The sequence below is a fragment of the Mesocricetus auratus genome, unplaced genomic scaffold (genome assembly GCF_017639785.1).
Source record: "Mesocricetus auratus isolate SY011 unplaced genomic scaffold, BCM_Maur_2.0 Super-Scaffold_100022, whole genome shotgun sequence".
NCBI lineage: Eukaryota > Metazoa > Chordata > Mammalia > Rodentia > Cricetidae > Mesocricetus > Mesocricetus auratus.
The window spans coordinates 17,646,244-17,668,715 of record NW_024429203.1 but is presented as its reverse complement, the minus strand read 5'-3'; the positions used below and the strand labels follow the sequence as shown (position 1 = coordinate 17,668,715).

Here is a 22,472-nt window from a genome sequence, read left to right as displayed (position 1 = left end):
TACCTGAATGTTTGCTTTACTTTTTATTTTGTTAAAAATATATTTCATATAATATTCAAATTGCAGCTTATTCTTTTCCAACTCCTCAGTGATCCTCCCCACCTCTGCTCCCTTCTGAATACATACCCTTTAAATCTCTCTTAAGATATAATGAACTTCAGCACCTCTCTTCCTTTCTCTGTGCTAAATGAGACTCAAGTAAAACTTGCAGTATAAAGCATTCAGGGGGATCAGAGAGGACTAAGAAGTGTTAATAGCCAACGAAACTGCAACATCTCCACTACAGTTCTCCTGCTTGGTCACAACTCAAGTCTTCCAGATGCCTGACATTGTGACATGAGAACAGGAAACCTTTTCTCCCTGCCACGATCTTGTTCATTTAGTTTAGTTGAGGCACATGTTTTTTGTTCAGACCACAGCAAATGCGAATCTGCATCACCAACGTGCACTGTACTTTCCAGGCATCTGCTTCTAATTTTATTGTTGAAGGGAGAAATCTCCTGAAGAAAGACAGGAAGTTGTGGAATGTTGAATCCTCCTCAGTGCATTCTCCTTTTTAATAAATGATACTAACATTTATACCACTGGCTTTCTCCTCTCTGATCATTTTCTGTGGCTGAACCAGTTGATTCTATGTGATGAGTCTGGGCTAGAAGAAACATTTCGTTCATACATCTCATAGGCAGGAAGGACCCATGACTAGTGTGGATCATCATCTGATGCAGCTTTACTTTCTGTGTCCACAGATTCCCTTACAGAAGGATGGAGTTGGTAAATGTCTCCTTGGTGACTGAATTCATCCTGGAAGGATTATCAGACCGGCCTGAACTCCAAATGCCCTTGTTCTTTGTGTTCCTAGCAATGTATCTGGTCACTGCATTGGGAAATTTGAGCTTGATCATAGTAATTGTGCTGAATTCCAACCTCCACACCCCTATGTATTTCTTTCTCTTTAACTTGTCCTTTGTAGATCTTTGTTATTGTTCTGTGTTCACTCCCCAAATGCTGATGAACTTTATATTAAGGAAGAATATAATTTCTTATTTGGAATGTATGGCCCAAGTCTTTTTCTTTTGCTTCTTTGTTATTTCTGAGTGTTATGTGTTGACTTCAATGGCCTATGATCGCTAAATGGCCATCTGTAATCCACTGTTGTATAATGTTTTTATGTCTCCTCAGTTATGTTTGAACCTTGTGCTTGGTTCCTACTTTATTGCATTTTCCACTGCTGTGGCTCACACTGCATGCGTGCTGAGACTGACCTTCTGTGATGCCAACACCATCAACCACTACTTCTGTGATATTCCTCCTTTGCTCCAGCTCTCCTGCACGAGCATCTATGTTAACAAGCTTGTAATTTTTGTTTTTGCAAGCATCAACACCATTGTTCCTACATCAACTATCTTTGTCTCGTATGGTTTCATCCTTTTTAGCATCTTACACATCAGTTCCTCTGAGGGCAGGTCCAAAGCCTTTAGCACCTGCAGCTCCCATATCTTTGCTGTTTTTCTGTTCTTTGTTTCAGGTGCATTTGTGTATTTCAAACCCTCCTCAGCTGGGTCTATTAATGAAGCAAAAATCTCTTCTTTCACTTATACAAATGTGGTTCCTATGTTGAATCCCTTAATCTACAGCTTGAGGAACAGAGATATTAAATTTGCCCTTAGGAAAACCCTAAGCAGCAGGATTTTGACTGGACATGCTTGTTTTTATACCTCATATTTTGGCACACAAATATTTTCTGTTTATGGACAATATTTCAGCTGTAGATTTTACCTTTGTTGTTTTACTTTGCTTGACTATATTCTGCCTTTCCTGTTTTGAGGAGGTAGAAACCCTTTGAATAATTATGAAATTTAGGTTTTCTTTTGTATCATGAATATAAATTTGAGTCTTCCATATTTTGTTTAATATTTTGGGAATTTGCCATCTTCATTTTTGTTGTATCTACCATTTTATCATCTATTTCTTATTTAAAAATAATGCCAATGAAACCCCAAATTAATTACAAACTTATCTTTCTTCTTATCATGATTTAAAACAGTTCCTCAAATGATCAACTGAAGTAACACTAGAATGCCAGTTTCCACTCTATGTGGGGGGAGTCTCACTTTGAAGTAGTTTCTTTGAATGTATAATTCAAACTACTGATTCTGCCTTTTTCTGTATTTTGTCCATTGGGAAGCAACATGTTCCTTTCAACTGTTATTTATTGGTAATCCATAGATTAAGGAAAGTGTAGGATTTCATAATGGTTCCAGGCTTTATGTATGATCAGTGTTTTGCAATAGGAAGTTTATTTCATCTACAAAATTAAAATCCCCATCAATGCTGTATCCATACTAAAATACCTGCATTTACAAGTGTCCAGGAGTGCATGATTTTTATAGATACTAATACATTTATTTTTATTGGTTTCCTTTCACTGATTCTTTCTCACACAATATGCCTGCACTACAGTTACCCCTCTCTTTATTCCTACCTCCGTCTCCATTTATTTCCACTCATTTTCTGTCTCTCATTAGTAAAGAACAGCCTCTTGATAGTAACAAAACATTACAAAATAAAATTAATAATATAAAACAGAAACCATCACAATGAATCAGGACTAGGCATATGAACAAAAAATGAAAAGAGCCCAAGAGAAGGTGCAAGGATCATAGAACCACTTGTTCACAAACTCAGGATTCCCATAGAAATACAAACTGAAATCTGTCATACACATTCAGAGACCCTAATGCAGACCCATAAACTTCTGTATCTGTGCGTTTATATGAACTTTATGGCCCTTGTTCTCCCAGTGTCCTCTGGGACATATGGTGTTTATCTTTTTGGGTCTGGGTCTCCTTACTCAGGATGCCATTAAAGGCTAGACTCACAACCAAAAATATCCTGTGCATTTTAAAAGGAAATCTCTCTCTATCTAAGGGGAATGATTCCATATCACATATCAATGTAGTATCATAAGCCAAAACCATGGTCCATATAGATGCCTATAACATTAGCTGAGATGACTCTGTACACTTCTGAAGAATAGCAATTTGCCAGTATTTGCTGTAGTGAGGTATCTCAGGACTAGTCAAGTCAAAACAAACACAAAAGTACACAAGATTGTGTACTTTTCACTTTTTTTCTTGTCCATACTTGTGCAATTTTAAAATAATAAGACCTCACTTAAGACCTGAGGCTGTAAAGGAAGCCAGGAATTTATTTAAATATAGTCATGATAAGAGATCGGTGGAGAGAATAATCATCAAAAGGTCTGGGTATTCATGCTTTAAGGAGCAAGCCCTCAGCAGGTCAAGGCCAGCATGAGTAATTTAGCAAACTACATAAGAAAAAAGCTGATGGAAAATATTTGTGCTGAGTACTTGCTGAATAAGTGTTAATTCTCAGGGGAAAACCTGAGTACCACAAAAAAATAAGGAGGAATAATAGAGTACTAGCCATATTTATTTATATAAGCACATGACCATTATAAACTTCCCATTTCATAAAAAATTTGTTATAGTGCTTATATTATATACCTGTATATAATATTTATACACTCATGCATATATCCTTATTTTCATCATTAATTGTTTTTAAAAATCTTTTATTAGAGTGTTATTTATCTGAACAGGTAACAAACTTAGGCAAGCATGAAGAAGAAACGCCCAAGTGTATGTGATCAAACTATATAGTAAAAAAAGGATCTCATGGAAGCAAACCTACAGATGTGATATAAAACTGCAGAGCAATCTAGACTTGTCCAAGGCAGAGACAAACTGTTCATCACACCTAAGGGGTAATTATCACTTATGTATATTAAAGGAGGGAAGGTAATGTTTAATCCAGTTGTACAGATTTGTGGAGTGCAAAAAATCATTTTAATTTAATGCTGTTTTAAAGAGAGTATATTTCCATTCCATTTTAACCTCTTCTATTATCTCAATAAAAATCTCTGAATGAAATTCTTCAAATATTTCTTAGTAGAATTGTTATAATTGCTACATGATAGGATTAAATCCAGGGCCTCATGTGACCTAGTGAGAACTCTACCACTGACCTGTAGGACACTAATGTATCATTACATTTTCTAACTATAAAAATAAAATGAGTAACTTAATAAGTCCACATACCAAAAACTTGAAGAATTACTGTACTTTTCATAACCAAAGACCTTAAACTGTGTACCACCAAAGCTGACTAACATTGTTCAATGAGGTTGATGCACTAATACACAGAAACATCTTTTGTTCATAGCTGGTTGGTATCTTTATCTCAGAGTCATGCAAGTACAGATTGCACAAGCCCTTAAACACGTGTGAACCTGCCTGCACTTGTGCACCCCCAAACACATACACCAAAAACAAAAGCAAATATTGAAGAAATAATCAACATTCTGAACAGTTTGTGGAAGAAAAACACAAACGTCTTTTGTTCTTTAAATTAGAAACAGTCTTATAATCTTATATTAAAAATCAATACCAAGAGCTCTCCCCTGTTCAGATCAGCTGTCTCTGCTGGTTTTGCCAGCCCATTCTTTGCCAATTTGCTCATCACTCCTCTCTCTCTGACACTGGGTTCCTTGGGTTCAGTTCAGTGATTAATTGTGTGTTTGCCTCTGCTTCCATCAGTCACAGGATGAAGACTCCCAGACTGACAGTGGGGAGGCCAGCATGGAACTGATCTGGACCCCCCCAAATGTGAGTGTCAGCGAGAAGGCCTGGGCAACCTATGGGGCCCTGAGCTGTGGATTAGGGTCTATCCCTGGAATACAAACAGTCATCGTGTGCCTATAGCACAAAGAGGGATGCTCTCTCAGCCTTTACTCTTAGGGGAGTGCCTGAACCCTACCCAGAGTGAAATGACAGACTCTAGATATCCCCTATGTGGAAGGATTTGGCAATAGTGTGGGAGGGTGGGGGGGGAAGGGGAGTGCGGGAGGAGGGGAAGGAGAGGGAACTGGGATTGACATGTAAAACAAGCTATTTAAAATCAAAATAAAAATGATAAAAAAATTCAATACCATTTCCCTCTCACTGCCATCCTCCCAAGTCCCCCAACAACCCTCCCATCCCACTTCTGCTCCCCAGGGAGGGTGAGGCCTTTCATGGGGATTATCAATGTCTGTCATATCATTTGGGGGCAGGGCTTATGTCCTTTCCCATGTGTCTAGGCTGAGAGAGTATACTTCTATGGGGAATGAGCTCCTAAAGTCCATTTGTACACTAGGAATAAATACTGTTTCACTACTAGAGATCCCATAGACAGCCCACGCCTCCTAACTGACACCCACATTCAGAGGGGCTGAATCAGTCCTGTGCTGGTTTCCCAGCTATCAGTCTGGGGTCCATGAGCAAACCCTTGTTCAGGTCACCTGTTTCTATGGGTTTCTCCAGCCTGGTATTGACCCCTTGCTCATCACTCCTCCCTCTTTGCAACTGGATTGCAGAGTTCAGCTCAGTGTTTAGCTGTGGGTGTTTGCCACATCAGATTGTTAATCTTAATATTAAAAAAGAATCGCAAAGGGCTATGAATATGCAAAACAATCTTGACAAAGAATAAAATTGTATTACACTCACAAATTTCAAAACTCAGCAGTAACCTACTAACTAAAACAATGTGGTATGGAAATAAGGACAGTTAATCAGAGAAATGATGTAACATAGAGAGCACAGAACCAAGATCCTAGATAAAGGATTAAAGAATATTTGAGGAAGTTCCTAACACCATCTGCATGGGGGGACGTGTAGCTTTCTTAACTAGGAAGACTGAATTGAGACATGCAAGAAAACTATATTGGACTCTTACAGACACTGTATATCACATATTCCAAATAGCTCAAAAACCATGAATCATGATTCAAAAAGTTTTCACAAGAAAATACTCTGGCAAAAATTCACAGTACCACATGCGTAGATGACATAAAGTGGCATTCTTCCCTACTAAATAAATATAATGCCTGCCTTTAATTCTAGAATTGGGAAACAAAAGCAGTTAGACCTTTTTTAATGTAAGGTCAGCCTAGTCTACAGAGTTATAAGAAATGATACCTTCTCACATACACATGCACACACAAGCATCCACAATATCACAAGTAATCTACATAACTGATAGTGGAATTAGGCAAGACAGAATTGCTCATCTCTCTTTTCATCCTTTGTTTCCTTATCTATTTGGGATATACAGGGAAGGTATAACAACCTAGTACTGACCTCTGCGGAGGGCAAGTCATGAGCATTGTTCCCACAGAGAACGAAAGATCCAGAATCTAAGAATAGTTAAGAATCTCTTGATCAGTCACCATTAGGAGGAATTTTAAATCTGTAATAGAGAGGTAGATTATGAAAAAATGACACTGCAACTTAAATGTGTACTGGCTGTTTGGATAGTATAAGTTCACCATAGGAACGTAAAACAGGTGAGAATTGACCAAGTTGAAATATATATACATACATACACATCTATGGCCACAAAAACAAAAAAAATGTACAACAGACATAGATAAATTAGCTTTATCGTTGGGTCACCTCAACAATGCATTTCTTGTTCTAAGCACCAAGAATTATTTAACATATATACTATCTTGCACATTAAGAAAAATTCTACAAATACATTGAATAAAAATTAAAGTATTACTATAAATAGATTTTAAAACTTACCCTATTTGAAGATGAAAAATGTGGACTCATTGTAATTATTACTCACTCTTTCTGTCTTAGAAAGTCTATATCAGGTAGTGAGTCTTTGATTGCTTTGATTCTATGAAAATGCTTAACACAGATACTTTCATGCATACCCCAGACATCCTTCTCAATTATTGCCCCAGGATTCTAATGCCATTTCTTAACCCAGTAGAACAAAAAGAGGAAAACAAAACAATTTTCTTTTTTTCACATTTTCCAAGTGAAACTCCAGTTTCTTATGAATTTTATTCATAATGTACTCTTAATATACTCTAGAAGCTTTTGTGAAGTCTTTCAAGTGCCTGAAGACCAATTTAAGAAAAAGGACTGAAGTGATTGATGGCTTGTACATGTTAGACCTATATGCATCCTTAGTGCCTTGGAGATTCAATCAATGCCTTCCCTGGTCTTTTGGGATTGTGTATAATACTTAATAGTTGAGGGAAAATGAAACTCCCATCACCCAATCACCTTCTTCACAGAAATCCATTGTTTGATTCTTTCTTGTTTCCCACATTATCCCTGTTCCACAGAAGAAGCCCAATGGCTTCTTGTTATTTTATAAGAATTGTACAAGGAGTATAGTAATATTGTAGTTATAATTTCCCCCGATACTTCTCCAAAATCATTTTTAATTTGTTTTATTTTTGTTTGCCGATTTAGTCAAGGATACTAAATACTCATGGATATTATACCAGAGTTGAAACATAGAATTTCTTTCCTAAGACTTATAAATTAATTTTCACATGATGTATATATTTTGCTTTTAATGTTTCTTGAAAATAGCACTTATATATCAAATGCTTTAAGTCATTAAAATAATATTTAACAATCCAAGTCAACATTTTTTATACTTTTTAAAGAAAATTTATGGAAATACAAAACTTGGATACTGAATACAATATATGAGGCAGAATTAGTTAATATTTCTCTACAAAGCCTTTACTTATTATAAATCATAGATAATAAAGTATACAATTAATTAGATATTTGTGATTAATTTAGGAAAACAAAATAGAGAAAGTAAAGCCCTGTAAACTAACAATATAAATCTCACCTGAAAGTACCAGTGCTTATAGATATATGACAGGATTTGGTCCATATTTATTCTTCATATATTGAAAATAAAATAATTATAAATTGTATTTAAATTCATTGTATATACTAGAGCATTGCTGTTGCCAAGTTTAATGGACACAGGAAAATATGCTGGTTATTAAATTATAAGATATAAAATGAGGCCAAACCACCCAAAGATAGTGAACTATAAATAGCAGTAAAATATTGTACCTGTCAGTAACATACAACATGAATACCCTTGATGCCTCAAATAGAAAAGATTGGGTGATCCAAATACCAGGATCAAGATGTGTTATACTGTGAGAAAAAGAGACAAACCTCAGTTATACAGACTCATATAAAATGAAAGTGAAAACAAACAGGAGCATAAACACTATAGAAACAGCTGACAAAGTAGACATAAAATCAAAGACTATGAATTGAAAATGAGAATTTGCATAGTGATATTATGTATTTATCAAAAGTCATGCGAACATATAAGCAAAAATATTGGAAAATGTAAATGTCAGGGAAATACTTAAAAGTTTCAACTGAGAGGATACAGAAAAAGAAATAAAAGAATAGAATCATCAGTAAAATACTTCCAAAAATGAAAAACTCATACAAGTAGAATAAAATTAGAAAACATTATATCAACACAACAGAATATTGCATCAAATAATATTTTCTTCTCAAGAACGTAATGGGATATCAACTAGATTAAATATGTTAGGCCATATAGAATGTCTTAACAAATTTGACTAATATGGACTAATAAATGCCTTTATTAAATGCAGGATTAAAAAACTAGAAAATAATGAATAAAATTATTTAATAGTTATGAGGTCATTTAACAAAAGGATTGTGAGTAGGATATAGTTCAATGAAGAAAATTTAAGGGACATTTAGTAGAATATAGAAAGAAGAGAAACAAAACAACACAAAATGTTTGGAAGAGTGATGGGGTTGTCTTCTGTACATATGTTTTTCTTATTGGTTGATGAATAAAGCACTGTGGTCAATGAGGCATGATGATAGGTGGGACTAGGAAACAAGGAAGATTCTAGGAACTGTAGGTAGAGAGCAGTCAAGATGTAGCATGCAAAGGATTAAGGGGTCCAGACCTTTCTCATGTAAGAGAAGACAAAGTGGAAATACTTAGATTAACAGAAATTGGTAAATAATTAAGACAGAGCCAGCCAATAGGAAGCCCAACCCAATGGCCAATGGTATTATAATTAATATTAGTTTTGTGTGTTCATTTGGGGCTGTTGTGGCAGTGAGCCCAGCTGGCGGGAAGAGTTATTGTAACAGAAGAGAGCAATAATTAACAAAGAAAGTCTCCAACAATACACAACATAACATTCCTTTCTGTAGTAATTATGGAAAAATTTGAGCACTGCTATTGATAGTGTTTTGCAATGCCAGAATTATGAGAAAATTAAGAAAAACATAGCAACAACAACACATAAATTGATAGAATCAATCCATTTAGAATGTAGATGCAAAAATTCTCCATAGCTGAGGAGATCCTAAACCACCCAGGCTGATGCTAGGACAAAAGTTCTTTCTCTGAACTTGACCCATTGACAAGGACAACTACCATACAACTCATTAACATAGAAGGATTGCAGACTTTGGGCCTTCACCTTGTACTTTATAGCCTCTTTGGCATGAGATGGTATTCTTTAGGCTGTGGAAAGAGAAACCTGGATACCAATCCAGGCACAAATCCTTCTACCTACAATCTGTCCTGCATGCAAGCTGTCTTGGGGCAGTCATCACATAGAACTTGTTGGAATTGCCAATCAATTTTTGTTCTAATTTGAGGCCTAGGCTTCAAGAGGGAGTCCATGCTCTCTACTGCCTGGATAACCAGAAACCAGAGACTGGATAGACCAGAGACTTTGGGAAGAACTAAACATGACTGGGGAAAAAATCAATGAAATGATTCATAATGATATTCTGTTATATACATAGATTATTATTTTGTTCATTAGTCATCAAAGAGACTTCCTGAGAAAGAAAATGAGGACAGGTGCTGAAAGACCCACAACCAGGCATTCCAAAGTTAGAGAATCTAAATTGGAGGTCTCCATCTGGTTCCTGCCCTTGGTGGTCCATGAACCCCATGGAAGAGGTTCCTGGGGTTCCTCAGCTATCAAATATGGGGACTATAGGAGTTAGAGGGGATGGAAAATACCAGAAGAATGTGGCCCACTGAATCAAATAAATAGGACTCAGAGACTGAAGTAGTGAGCAACAATCCTACAAGAGTCTAATCTAAGTCCTATGCATATTTATTATAACCATTATCTTGATGTTTTTGTGGAACTCCTGAGTGAGAACAGGTGTCTCAATCTATTGCCTTTGTTGAAATGCTTTTCCTCCTTTTTGGCTGCCTTGTGCAGCCTCAATATGAGGGCTTTTGCCTTGTCTTATTGTATCTTGTTTTGTCCTGTATTTCTCTAGTTTATTGGAGGCCTACTCTTTTCCAAATAAATGGAGAGGATATGGATCTGGAAAATAGTAGGTGGGTAGAGATATGAGTAGAGGGAAGTGTGTGTTATATGAGAGAAGAATCTAATTTCAATTTTTAAAACCTAGGTTAAAGATCACATAGAAATGATTATTTTATGGACTTACTTGTCCTCATTCCAAAGATTCAGACATGGATGAATACAGCAAATTAATAAAGGTAATCATGACACATAGAAATCAGAATATGACCTCCAGAAATACAGAAAAAGCCTTTGAAGTAAATACAATAAACTTACAAGATAAAAGTCATGAAATAGCAAAGGATGCATAGACCTTGCCTCAACATAGTGAAGTCTGTATATGACCGGTCTACAACCAACATCATGCTAAATGGAGAAAAATCTTAAAGCATTCCCATTCAAATCCTCAGTGAGATAAGGGTGTCTACTCTCTTGGTTCCTGTTTAATATAATCCTTAAAATTTGAGGAATAGTGGTAAGACAAGAAGGAAATGAAAGTAAAATTTATGTAAATAGGAAATGAAGACGTAAAACTACACTTGTTCACAGATGGTGCTTCACAGAGAAGATGATCTGAAGAGCCCACAAAGAAACACTTAAAGCTAATAACAGTATCAATAAAGCTTCAAGACACAAAACTAATCCAACAATAGTCTTCTCATATGCAAGTGAAAAACACTGAAAATCAATTTTGTGCTAGCCAGGTTTGTGTCAACTTGACACAAACTAAAATTATCTGAAAGGAGGAAACCTCACTTAACAAAAATGCCACCATAAGTTCTGGCTTAGGTCATTTTCTTATTTAGTAATTGATAGAGGAGGTACCAGCCCATTATGGGGGGTACAATCCCTGGGATGTTGGGCTTGGCTTCTATAAAAAAGAAAAAAAACAAACAAAAAACAACAGCTTTAGCAAGTCCTGAGGGGAGGAGCATTCTGCTAAGAAGCACTCCTTCATAGCCTCTGCATCAGTACCTGTCTTCAGCTTCCTTCCCTGTTCTGACTTCCATGAACTGTCTTTGGTCATGGTGTTTCATCATAGCAATAGAAACCCTAATGCAGACAAATCCTTTTCTCAATAGCCAATAAAATAAAATAACTTAAGATAAACCTAACCAAGTAAATGAAAGAGTTCTACAATGAAAAGTTTAAAACATGAATAAAGACATCAAAGGATGAAAGATTCCCCATGTTCGTGAATGAAAGCAACTAATATGGTCAAAATTCTCATCCTAGGAAGGCAGTCCACAAATGTAATACAATCCCTATCTAAATTCCTCAACCATTCTTCAAAAACAGAGAGGAAAATATTAAAAATTAGATTAAAATAATTAAACAAACAAACTAAAATCTTAAACAATAACCAAAACAAAATACTACAAGACAGCAACCCATACTTAGCTTCAAGTTATATTAAAGATATAATAGGGACTAAAGAGACGGCTCAGTATTTAAGAACACTGGCTACTCTTCCAGAGGGCCTGCATTGAATTCCCAGCAACCACACTGTGCCTCACAACCATCTATAAAGGGATCTGGTGCCCTCTTCTGAAGTGTAGACATACATACAGGCAGGACACTATATATATACATATATATATGTAATAATAATATGACATAATAAAATATATTAAAATAACAGTACAGTGTTGTCACAGAAACATAAACAGGAAAATGGAGTAAACTATAAGACATAAAGTGATGTTTGTAGAACTAAAACTAAATGGTGCCAATATACACAATGGAGAAAAATTATCCTTAACACATAGTGCTAGTAAAACTAAACAGTAACATGTACAAGAATAAAACAGATTAATAGCTTTCTTTTTACATAAACACCAAATCAAATGGATCAAGGACTTCAACTTAAGACTAGATATCATGAAAATTCAGAGAAATAATTGGGAGAATGGTTCAATTTATAGAAACAGACAAGGATTTCTGAATATGCTTTTATTAGTACAGGAAATAAGAGATATTGGAAAATGGAGCCTCGGGAAATTATAAACCTTCTATAAGATAAAATAAAATAAACTTATAATATTGTAGATACACACCACAGAATGTAAGAAAATATTTGCCAGATACACATTTAACAGGGGATTTCTGTCTAGATCTGGGGAGTGCCAGACTACAATCCCATGGCCAGAGAGTCTGGGAAACAGAACCTTCATTCAGTGACTGATGGAAGAAGAGGCAGACTCTCACGGCTAAGCACTGAGCTGAACTCAAGAAAGCCAGTAACAGAGAGGGAGGACAGAGTTCTCTGTGTAACTCTGGCTGTCCTGGAGCTCACTTCATAGACCAGGCTGGTCTCAAACACACAGATATTTTCCTGTCTCTGCCTTTTGTGTATTGGGATAAACGCAATATACCATCACAGCCAAGCTTAAGTCTTTTTTTAAAAAATGTATTGCTGTCTTGATATTTAGGTTTTTAAATTATTTATATACATTGACTATGCGGTCTTTATTGGATGTGGAGATTGCAAAAGTATTTCCATTCTGTAGACTGCTGATTTTCCTGAGGGAGGAAACATGGGCCCCAAAGACACATAGGATTTTATTCACGCATATATCAGGGTAAGATACAGCTTCTATTAGCAGTCTACACTGAATATGAACACAGAATTTAGGGGTTGAATAATGGACTGGGGACAGGATTTGATAACCCCGGGAAAGGGAAATAGAATAGATTGTTATGTTTGAATGAGGGGCCTTTGGAATATAAGGGTCAAACACGGAGTGTGAAGGGAAAAGGGAGTAGGGAAAGAATATGGAGATGAACTCTAAAACTAAGGGTCATTTGTGTGTGTGTGTGTGTGTGTGTGTGTGTGTGAAGGTAGTCTAAACAGAATCACCATATAATGGGAAGCAGAGCCTCAAATGGGCATCTAATATCAAATAAACCTGCAGTTCCTAGGATGGGTTATAGCCAACTGAATTGTTGGCCAACATGCTCCCATTGGAACCCATAAACAGTGAATGAATACAGTGACTTAGAGCTGGACAAGGTGCAAAGACTGAGAGACCTTGGAACACTGGGCTGTCTCATTCAATTGTCTTCCCTCATGCCTCAGGAAACCCTACAGAAGAGAAGTCAGAAATATTTTAAGATCAAAAAGAGAAGGGAGAACACCAATGAAACAAGTCCTAAGCACAGTAGAACCAATTCCCGTATGAACTCATGGACTGTGGCAACATGAAATAGGGCGTTGATGAGATTTTTACCAGGTAGGGTCCCAACTCATACAGAAGTAGATAAAAGCCACCATGCCTAACTCAGAATTTATCTACAACTGATAACTCATAAAAGAGAAATTAGTTTTCTCTAACAGAGTTTCACTAGGTATACAAGCATTCATTGAATTTGTGGGTTTTATTTATTTATTGATTGATTTACTTAGTTATTTGTTTGTTTTACTCTCATATACTGCATCTTGACCACAATTCCCCTCCCTCCTCTCCCCCGAGTCCTTTCTCCCCACATCCCCTCTCCCACAGAGCTTCTCCACCTTTCCCTTCTTAGAAGTGCAGTCCTCCCATGGATATCAACCAAATATGGTATATCAAGATATAGTAAAACTAGGAACATTCATTCTCTCATATTAACGCTGAATGACACAACCCAGAAAGAGAAAAGAGGTCCTGAAAGCAGGCAAAAGCATCAGAGACAGCCCCTCTCCCACTGTTAGTAGTTCCACAGGAACAAGAAGATACATACATATACATATATATATATATGTGTGTGTGTGTATCATACATACACACATATATGTCCATATATTATACATGCACACATATATTTATGTATCTATACATACATATATGCAAAGGTCATAGGTCCCTGATTTTCTGTTCAGTGTCTTAAGCCCCTATGAGGCCTGGGTAGTTGATTCCATGGGCCCTTATCATATGGTATTTTGACCCCTCTGTCACCTACAATCTTTCCCTCTTCTGCAGGGTTCCACATGTTTGGTTGTGGTTCTCTGTATCCACTCCCATCAGTTTCTGTATGAAGCCTCTCTGAAGGATGATCATGCTAGACTCTAGTCTACAAATATAGCAGTGTATAATTAGGAATCACTTTAAGACATTGTTTTTTATGTTCTTTTTGTTCTTATATTGAATGTTTATTGTTTTGTTTTGTTCATTGTTCTTTGGTTCTTTTGCAGGTCATGTTTAGTTTTAATCTGGCCCTATGGGCTTTCTGGTCCCTGGTTCCTCGCTCCTCAGGGAGAGTGAGGCCTTCCATGGGGGATCATCAAAGTTTGTTACATCATTTGGGGCAGAGTCTAAGCCCTCCAGAGTATATTTAGGCTGAGAGAATATCCTTCTATGGAGGAATGTTATCAGAACCCGGCTCCAGAAGCCCCTGCACATGCAGCTGGCTGCTCTTCCTCAGTCTGAGCATCGCTTGCCCTGCCAGCTCCAGACACACACGGGATCTCCCATTGCTGAGCAGCATCCAGCAAACAAACGGTTCCTCACCACTTTGTGTGCTCCCAAAGCTCGGCAAGGCACGATTCCTGCCCCCTCACAACCAGAAAGAGCATTCCAAAAGCCACTGCGTTCGCCTGCCAGTAAGGTTCCACGGCCTCCCAAGATTTCTCTGGAAGCCATGGTCTCCTTTACTGGCAGCCTGGCGAACTCAGCAAACTTGGACCCTTCCTCCCAGTGGATCAAGGCAATCTAGGCAAGGCTCTTTTCCCTTCCGTTTAATAAAAGCCTGCAGCTGAATTTCTGTAAATTTTTTTCAGATTTCACTGGAAAACACCTAGAGCACCTGCAACAGAACTGTGTTTGGTGGTATGACTGCGCCACTTACTGGCCAAACACAGTTACTGAAAATAAAAATCCACACCCAATCCGGAAATTGCCAAAGGGAAACTTTGTATTCTGGTAGTATATAAACTGGTAATAAGATGAATTCCTCTATACATATGGCAAATAACATTACAATGCAGGACATTACAACTTTTCTTGTTTCTTGTATGGATGAGATTTTGGAAGGGGTTGAGGACCTACCTGGAATATAATTTCTATCTGCTGTAGTAGTGATCAGTTTGGTAATCCGTACAATTTCATACAAGAAATTGTTCGATGTAGGGGTGAGCCCACAATAAGCTTTTGGGGAGTGGATAGGGGTACGTGGGACATATGAGAATAAAAGACAAGGGGAAAGCAAATCTCTCGAAGCTAGTCACATTCCCAGAGCTCCTATCTCCCTGTAAGTAACTTCTATAGTCAATGAATACTTTAGACCTCCTTTTCAGATACCATAATTTCCTCATCAGCTGGTGTCAGCATCCACGCCTCCATCCAAGGAGGCAGGAGCATTCGCCCTGACCTGCCAGAAAGGTGGCTCCGGACCACACTTCTTTGTCCCTTGGCTATAGCAAGACCGCATGCTCGCTGCTGCTCGCGGCTAATGCTGCCAAAAGAACTGCCCCAAGGCTGAGCTGTGTTCTGTAACGCCAGTTCCAGGCCCCGTTTGAACTACGGGGCCTTTGCCTCCATTCGCCCAGCTCCGAGGTGTAGGGGTGAGCCCACAATACTGTCCACGCACAAATGGGTGGGGACATGGGATGGGCACAGGTGCGATATTTAAGGAAAATAAAAAGAAAACCTCTCTCTCTTGGAAGCGAGTCACGTTCCCAGAGCTTCTATCCCTGTTCATCTTGTAAGTATATTGTATAAAAACATTAGACCTCTTTTTCAGACAGCATTATTGCCATCATCGTTTGGTGTCAGACGAGTTTACCCAGCCCCCAAAACTCGGGCTTGGGGAGACAAGCCCCAGGCTACTCTGCTGCCCCCTGTCTGGCACACTGTGCCACGGCCATGCCAAAGAACATCAGTCCTTGGAACATGGTGTGCAGACCCACCTCCCGTTGCTGGCAGAATGGAGGTTCACAGCCTGTGCAGAGCCTCCGTTTCTGGACCCGCTTGTGCTGCACTGCATTCAGGTAAAGTGCTGACAGGGCGTCTGCGGATGTCAGTCCCTGCCCTCCCTGCTTGGACGCCTATCGGCAGCCCTCCTTTGCCCTGAGAGACACAGGAACCGCAAAGATCGTCTACCATCCGGATAGTATCAACCAGCACACATCCACCATTGCCACAGGTGCTTCTGCTACAGCCAGGAGAGTTGCTCCCCCGCCATCAAGGACCCCCAAACCCACTGCGACTTTTGCCTGCTTCTCCCTCCTGCAGGCTTAGTTGCCACTGAGCAAATGTTAACAGCCACTGCTTCTCTGGAGTGTCCCCACCACCTGGGGAGAGTTGCTTTGGGCTGGGAGCAACCCCTCAGGCCAATGCAGAATTCAGAACAAAGCCCAGCTGGCCCTGTCACAAAGCTCCAGGCGCACTACTTGTTGCTGCTGCTGCTACAAGTGTGACCACCGCCCACAGCCCTTCTATCCGTAGGATTTCACGGCTATTTATAGGCACATTTTCCTCAACCTCCCCAGTCTGTTCCCTAAGCATTCACCGGTTCTTTTAGTGAAACAGTAGATCTTCCCCGGAGAAGCCATGTTTGGCAGAACACCTACGCCATCTTCTGGCCAGGCCTGGTAACTACAGGTATGATGTTTCTCATTGACCAAAACCAACTAGAAGTGATTTTACAATTCAGTATTTATACTTTGTGGTAAGAACATTTAATTATACCATGGCAGATAATTTAACATTGCAGAACACTAGAGATCTCATTGCCAATGTTATGGAATATGTATTAAAAGATAATTATGATATATTTCAAATGTATTTTTGTCTCATGCTCACGGTTAGTGTACGAATGCACGTAATCACTTGGAAGCTACTGAGTAAACAGACAGATAATAGACAAATTGTACAAATGATTAAAAATTAGAGTCAAAACTTCAGGATCTTCAGGAAAAAGTGGACTTAGTCACCAAAACGGATAATTAAGAACTTAATAAGATACATTTAATTCAATGTTCACTGCATTTATGACTAAGATAAAGTCCAGCCAGGAGGAACTTACAAAATTAGCAGGACCAATTCACTCAGTGTCTAAAGACAATAACCATCTAGCAGACTGGATAATTTTTCTAGAAGGCAAAATAGATGCCTTTAGAGCCTCTAGGGACAATGGTATGAAAATATTGGGATCACACTTGGCTGACCAGTCCAAGGAGCATATCAACTCATTAGAACAATTTTGCATGCAGAAAATCAAAGCCCTCAGAATGATATGGTCACAAAATTGCAATCTTTAGAATATTCACAGTCTGAATCATCAGAAACTGAAGTACTAGCCACTAAGCCACCAGGCAAAGAAAGAGGTAGCCAGCATCACAGAGAAATCAAAATGGGTCCACCACTTACCAGTGGGAACCCATACCTATGAAAGACATGAAAGGTATAGTAGCTTATGGGTTTCGCAACCCCTACGTTAAGGAATTATTGAGTTTCTGGGCAAAAATGAATAACACAACTCCCACAGATTGGAATAATTTAATATCAGTGGTACTGGACCAGGCTTCCCAAATACAATGGGAGGATTTGTGGAGAAAAGAAGCCAAGGACCTTTAACTTCAAGTGTTGAAGCATAGCTTTGAAGCTTACTAAAGTAAGATTCTTGGTGAAGGTGAATTTGCTGACCCACAGGCCCTAACTGGTTTTGATGACCATACACTTTTTTTATGCCGTACAGCAGAGCTAAATACTTTGAATAAGGTTCATGAACCAGGAGAAAAAATTGAACCATATTCTAAAGTGATACAGAATCCTAGAGAAAGGGTCGCTGAATTCTTACAAAGATTATCCAGAGCAGTAGACTTACAGGTAACTGATTCAAATACTGGGTGACTTCTTATAGGATCTTTAGTTTATGAGAATGCAAACCCAGAACGCAAACAGGTACTGGGGTCATTAAAGATCAGATCAGTGCCATTGGACAAATGGATCTTGTATACAGCTAATATTGAGTATGACGGTCAAGAGGCAGGAATCTGGATAGGAGAGGCCATTTCTAAAGGCTTAAGGAGGCATCAAGATGAGATGGAAAATGGCCTTACTGTGAGGAGATACAGACCTGAGTTGGGGAAGCAATCTCCAGAAGTTTAAAAAGACTTCAAAACACTAGATGTTTTAACTGTGGTAGAAAAGGCAATCTGAGTAGGAGATGTAGACAAAGCATTGCTAGAAATAATGCTTCTCCCAGGAAAGAGTCAAACAGAAAGCTTCAGACTTCTGGTTTGTGTAGGAGATGTGGCAAGGGAAGACACTGGACCAATGAATGTAGGTCTATCACAGACAAGCTAGGTAACCCTCTACAATCAGGAAACTCCTAAAGGGGTCTCTCGAAGGCCCTCATATCAAAAGTTGTCCAGACATTCTCAGTCATTGTAGAGAAAGACTTCTCTGAAGACAATTAGAAGATCCACTGCCTATTGTAAAGTCTAATGGTACTGTGGATGAGAGATTAGTTATTGACGAGGAACCAGTTGATACTAGAGGAAACAAAAAACATATATATTGGCAAACTTCTGTACAGGATCATAGACCCAAATTACTAGTTAAAGTTAATAATAAGGTATTTTCCAGGGATCTTGAGTCTGGTTCTGATGTCACCATAATAACTCAAAAAAACTGGCCCCCAATTTGGCCTTTAAAATAAGTAAATGTTCAACTTTTAGGAATCAGTACCCTATCTCAAGTGAAATAAGGTATGAGATGGATAGAATATATTGGGCCAGAAAGACAGAGAGGAAGATTGAGGCTATAAGTCACAGATATTGCTGTGAATCTCTGGGGCCATGATTTATTACAACAATGGAATACCCATTAACATTTCAACTGTGTCAGATATGAATTATAAGCAAGCTGTTAGGGGTAGAAAGAATATTGCAAGGCACTATGGTAAACAGTTGCAGCATATACAGACTGTACAGTTACAGGATGCTGGTGATACACCTTAAAATGGCTAACAGATTAACCTGTTTGGGTAGGGTAATGGCCTATGACCTCTGAAAAAATGGATTGGGCACATATGGAGAGGGTACAGGAGAGGGAACTTGGAGAAAGAGAAGGTGAGAAGATGAGAGAGTAGGACATGGGGGAGCAGGAAGGTTGTGTCAGGGTAATAGAGGAATGCAGGATGAGAGATACCATAATATAAGGAGCTATTATAGGTTTGTGGCGAGATTGACACTAGTTTCATTTTTCAGGATGACACCAACTGGAAATCTATGCAATAATAGAGAGGCTACTTTAAATGCCCTCTTCCGATAATGAGATTGATGACTACCTTATATGCCATCCTGGAGCCTTCTTTCAGTTGCTGATGGAAGTAGAAGCAGGCACCAACAGCTAAACACTGAACTGAACTCCTTGAAACCAGTTGCAGAGAGGAAGTAGTGATGAGCAAAGGAGTCAAGACCCGGCTGGCAAAATACCCAGCAGCAGCTAATCGAACCCAGATTGGTTGCTGAGAAGCCAACATGGGACTGACTGATCTAGACCCCCTGAATGTGCATGTCAGGCAGGAGTCCTTGGCAATATATGGGGCCTCAGATAATAGATCAGTACTTATCCCTAGCATACAAATGGGCTTTGGGAGCCCATTCCACATCAAGTCTTTTATATCATTGAGGGCAGAGCCTAAGCCCTCCCCCATGTGTCCAGGGAGGGAGGGGTAGGAGAGGGAACTGTGATTGACATGTGAAGCAAGGAAGCAAGCTTGTTTCTAATTAAAATTAAAAAGAAAATAATCCCAGAGTAGTAGGCCCATGAGACTCTCAATCAGGAATCTTAGATAAAACAAAGAAATTAAGTATAATGATATGTCTTCACAGGGAATGTGGTATTATGTTGAGATTATAATGACTCAACAAAATATATGTAGTTAGAAAAGGAATTTCACAAAATATTAGTCAAAATGAAAAAAGTGAATTTGCTTGTATTTTTTCCTCAATATATATTTTTATTTAAATTAGAAACATGCATGCTTCACATGTCATTCCCACCTTCCTCTCCCACTCCTCCTCCCCTTGTCCCTCCACCAGCCCCCTTGCCTCAGGCCCAATCCCAACATCATTCCCCAGGGAGGGTAAGGCCCACCTTGGGGAGATCTCTAGAGTCTATCATTTCATTCAGGGCAGGACCTAGGCCCTTCCCCACATGTCTAGGCTGAGAGAGCATTCCTCCATGTGGAATGGGTTCCCAAAGTTCATTTGTAGACCATGGTGAACACCGATCTAGTACCCAAGGCCCTAGAGATTTCTGAGGCCTCCTCACTGACACTGCACTCATGGAATTTCGATCAGTCCTCTGTTGGCCTCTCAGCCATCAGTCTGGGGTTCAAGAGCTCCCCCTTGTCTGGTCAGCTGTCTTAGTGGGTTTCACCAGCACGGTCTTGACCCTGTTGCTCATCATTCCTCCATCTCTGTCACTGTTTTGGAGGGGTTCAGTTTAGTGTTTAGCTGTGGGTATCTGGCTCTGCTTCCATCAGTCACTGGATGATGGTTCTAGGATGGCACATAAGGTAGTCATCAACCTTATCATTAGGGATGGGGTATTAATGTAGTCTCTTAGCTATTGCTTAGTTTGCCAGTTGGTGTTATCCTTGTAGATCTCTGGAAATTTCACTAGTGTCAGCTCTCTCCTCAAACTTAAATGCCTCCATCTCTTATGGTATCTCTCATCCTGCGCTCCTCTATTCTTACACCGACTCAAAATTCCTGCTCCCCCATGTCTTCTTCTCCCAGTCTCTTATCCCCCTTTCTTCTTTCCTGGTTCCCTTTCTGCTCCCCCATGTTTCCAATCTGTTCAGGAGAGTTTGCCTCATTCCACTTCCCTGGGGTATCATGCATATCTTTTGGGAACCTCCCTGTTTCCCAGACTCATTGGCACTGGGATTGTAGGCTGACACTCCCCTGATCCATGTCTAAAATCCACATATGAGTGACCTATTAGCCAAGTCCCCATAGATTACCTAGGCCTCCTCAATGACACTCACATACAGGGGGTATTGATCAGTCTCATGTTGGATTCTCAGCCATCATTCTGGGATTCAAGTGATACGCCTTGTTCGGGTCAGCTCTGTCACTGGATTCCTTGAGTTCAGCTCAGTGTTTAGCTGTGGGAGTCTGCCTCTTCTTCCATCAGTCACTGGATGAAGGTTCTGTTTCCCAGACTCTCTGGCCATGGAATTGTAGGCTGGTACTCTCCAGATCTATGTCTAAAATCCATATATGAGCGAGTACATACCATGTTTGTCCTGTGTTACCTCAGTCAGGATGGTTTCTTCTAGTGCCATCCATTTGCCTGCAAATTTCACCATTTCATTGTTTTTTTTTTCTGCTGAATAGTACTCCATTGTGTAAATGTACCACATTTTCTCTATTCACTCTTCAGTTGAGGGGCATCTAGGTTGCTTTCAAGTTCTGGCTATTACAAATAATGCTGTTATGAACATAGTGGAAGAGATGTCCTGTACCAATGTGCATCTTTTGGACATATGCCCAAGAGTGGAATTGCTGTGTCTTGTGGTAGGCTGATTCCCATTTTTCTGAGGAATCTCCATACTGATTTTCAAAGTGGCTGTACGAGTTGGCACTCCCACCAGCAGTAGAAGACTGTTCTCCTTTATCTACATCCTCACCAGCATAAACTGTCATTGGTGTTTTTGATTTTAGCTATTCTGGCAGGAGTAAGATGATATCTCAGAGTTGTTTTGATTTGCATTTCCCTGATGGGTAGGGATGTTGAGCACTTTCTCAAGTGCCTCTTAGCCATTTTGGACCCCTCTCTTGAGAATTCTCTACTTAGTTCTTTAGCCCACTTTTTAATTGGATCCTTTGGTGTTTTGGAGAGTTGCTTCTTGATATCTTTGTAAATTTTGGAGATCAGCCCTCTGTCAGATATGGGGTTAGTGAATATATTTTCCCATTCTGTGGGCTACCTTTATGTCTTATTGATTGTGTCCTTTGCCTTACAGAAGCTTCTCAGTTTCAGGAGGTCGATGTCACTGTGTGTGCTATCGGTGTTATATTCAGGAAGCAGTCTCCTGTACCAATTTTTTCAAGGATACCACCCTTTTTCTCTTCTAAGAGGTTCAGTTTGGCTTGATTTCTGTTGAGATCTTTGATCCATTCAGACTTAAGTTCTGTACATGACAATAGACATGGATCTATCCACATTCTTCTATATGTCAGCATCCAGTTGTGTCAGCACTATTTGTTGAAGATGTTTCCTTTTTCCATTGTATATTTTAG

The 22,472-nt window shown here is 39.0% G+C and overlaps 1 pseudogene; it reads left to right on the top strand.

Moving 5' to 3' along the window:
• The first annotated feature begins 762 nt into the window (after positions 1–762).
• Positions 763–16,449, top strand: LOC101840355 (annotated as a pseudogene).
• Positions 16,450–22,472: the final 6,023 nt, after the last annotated feature.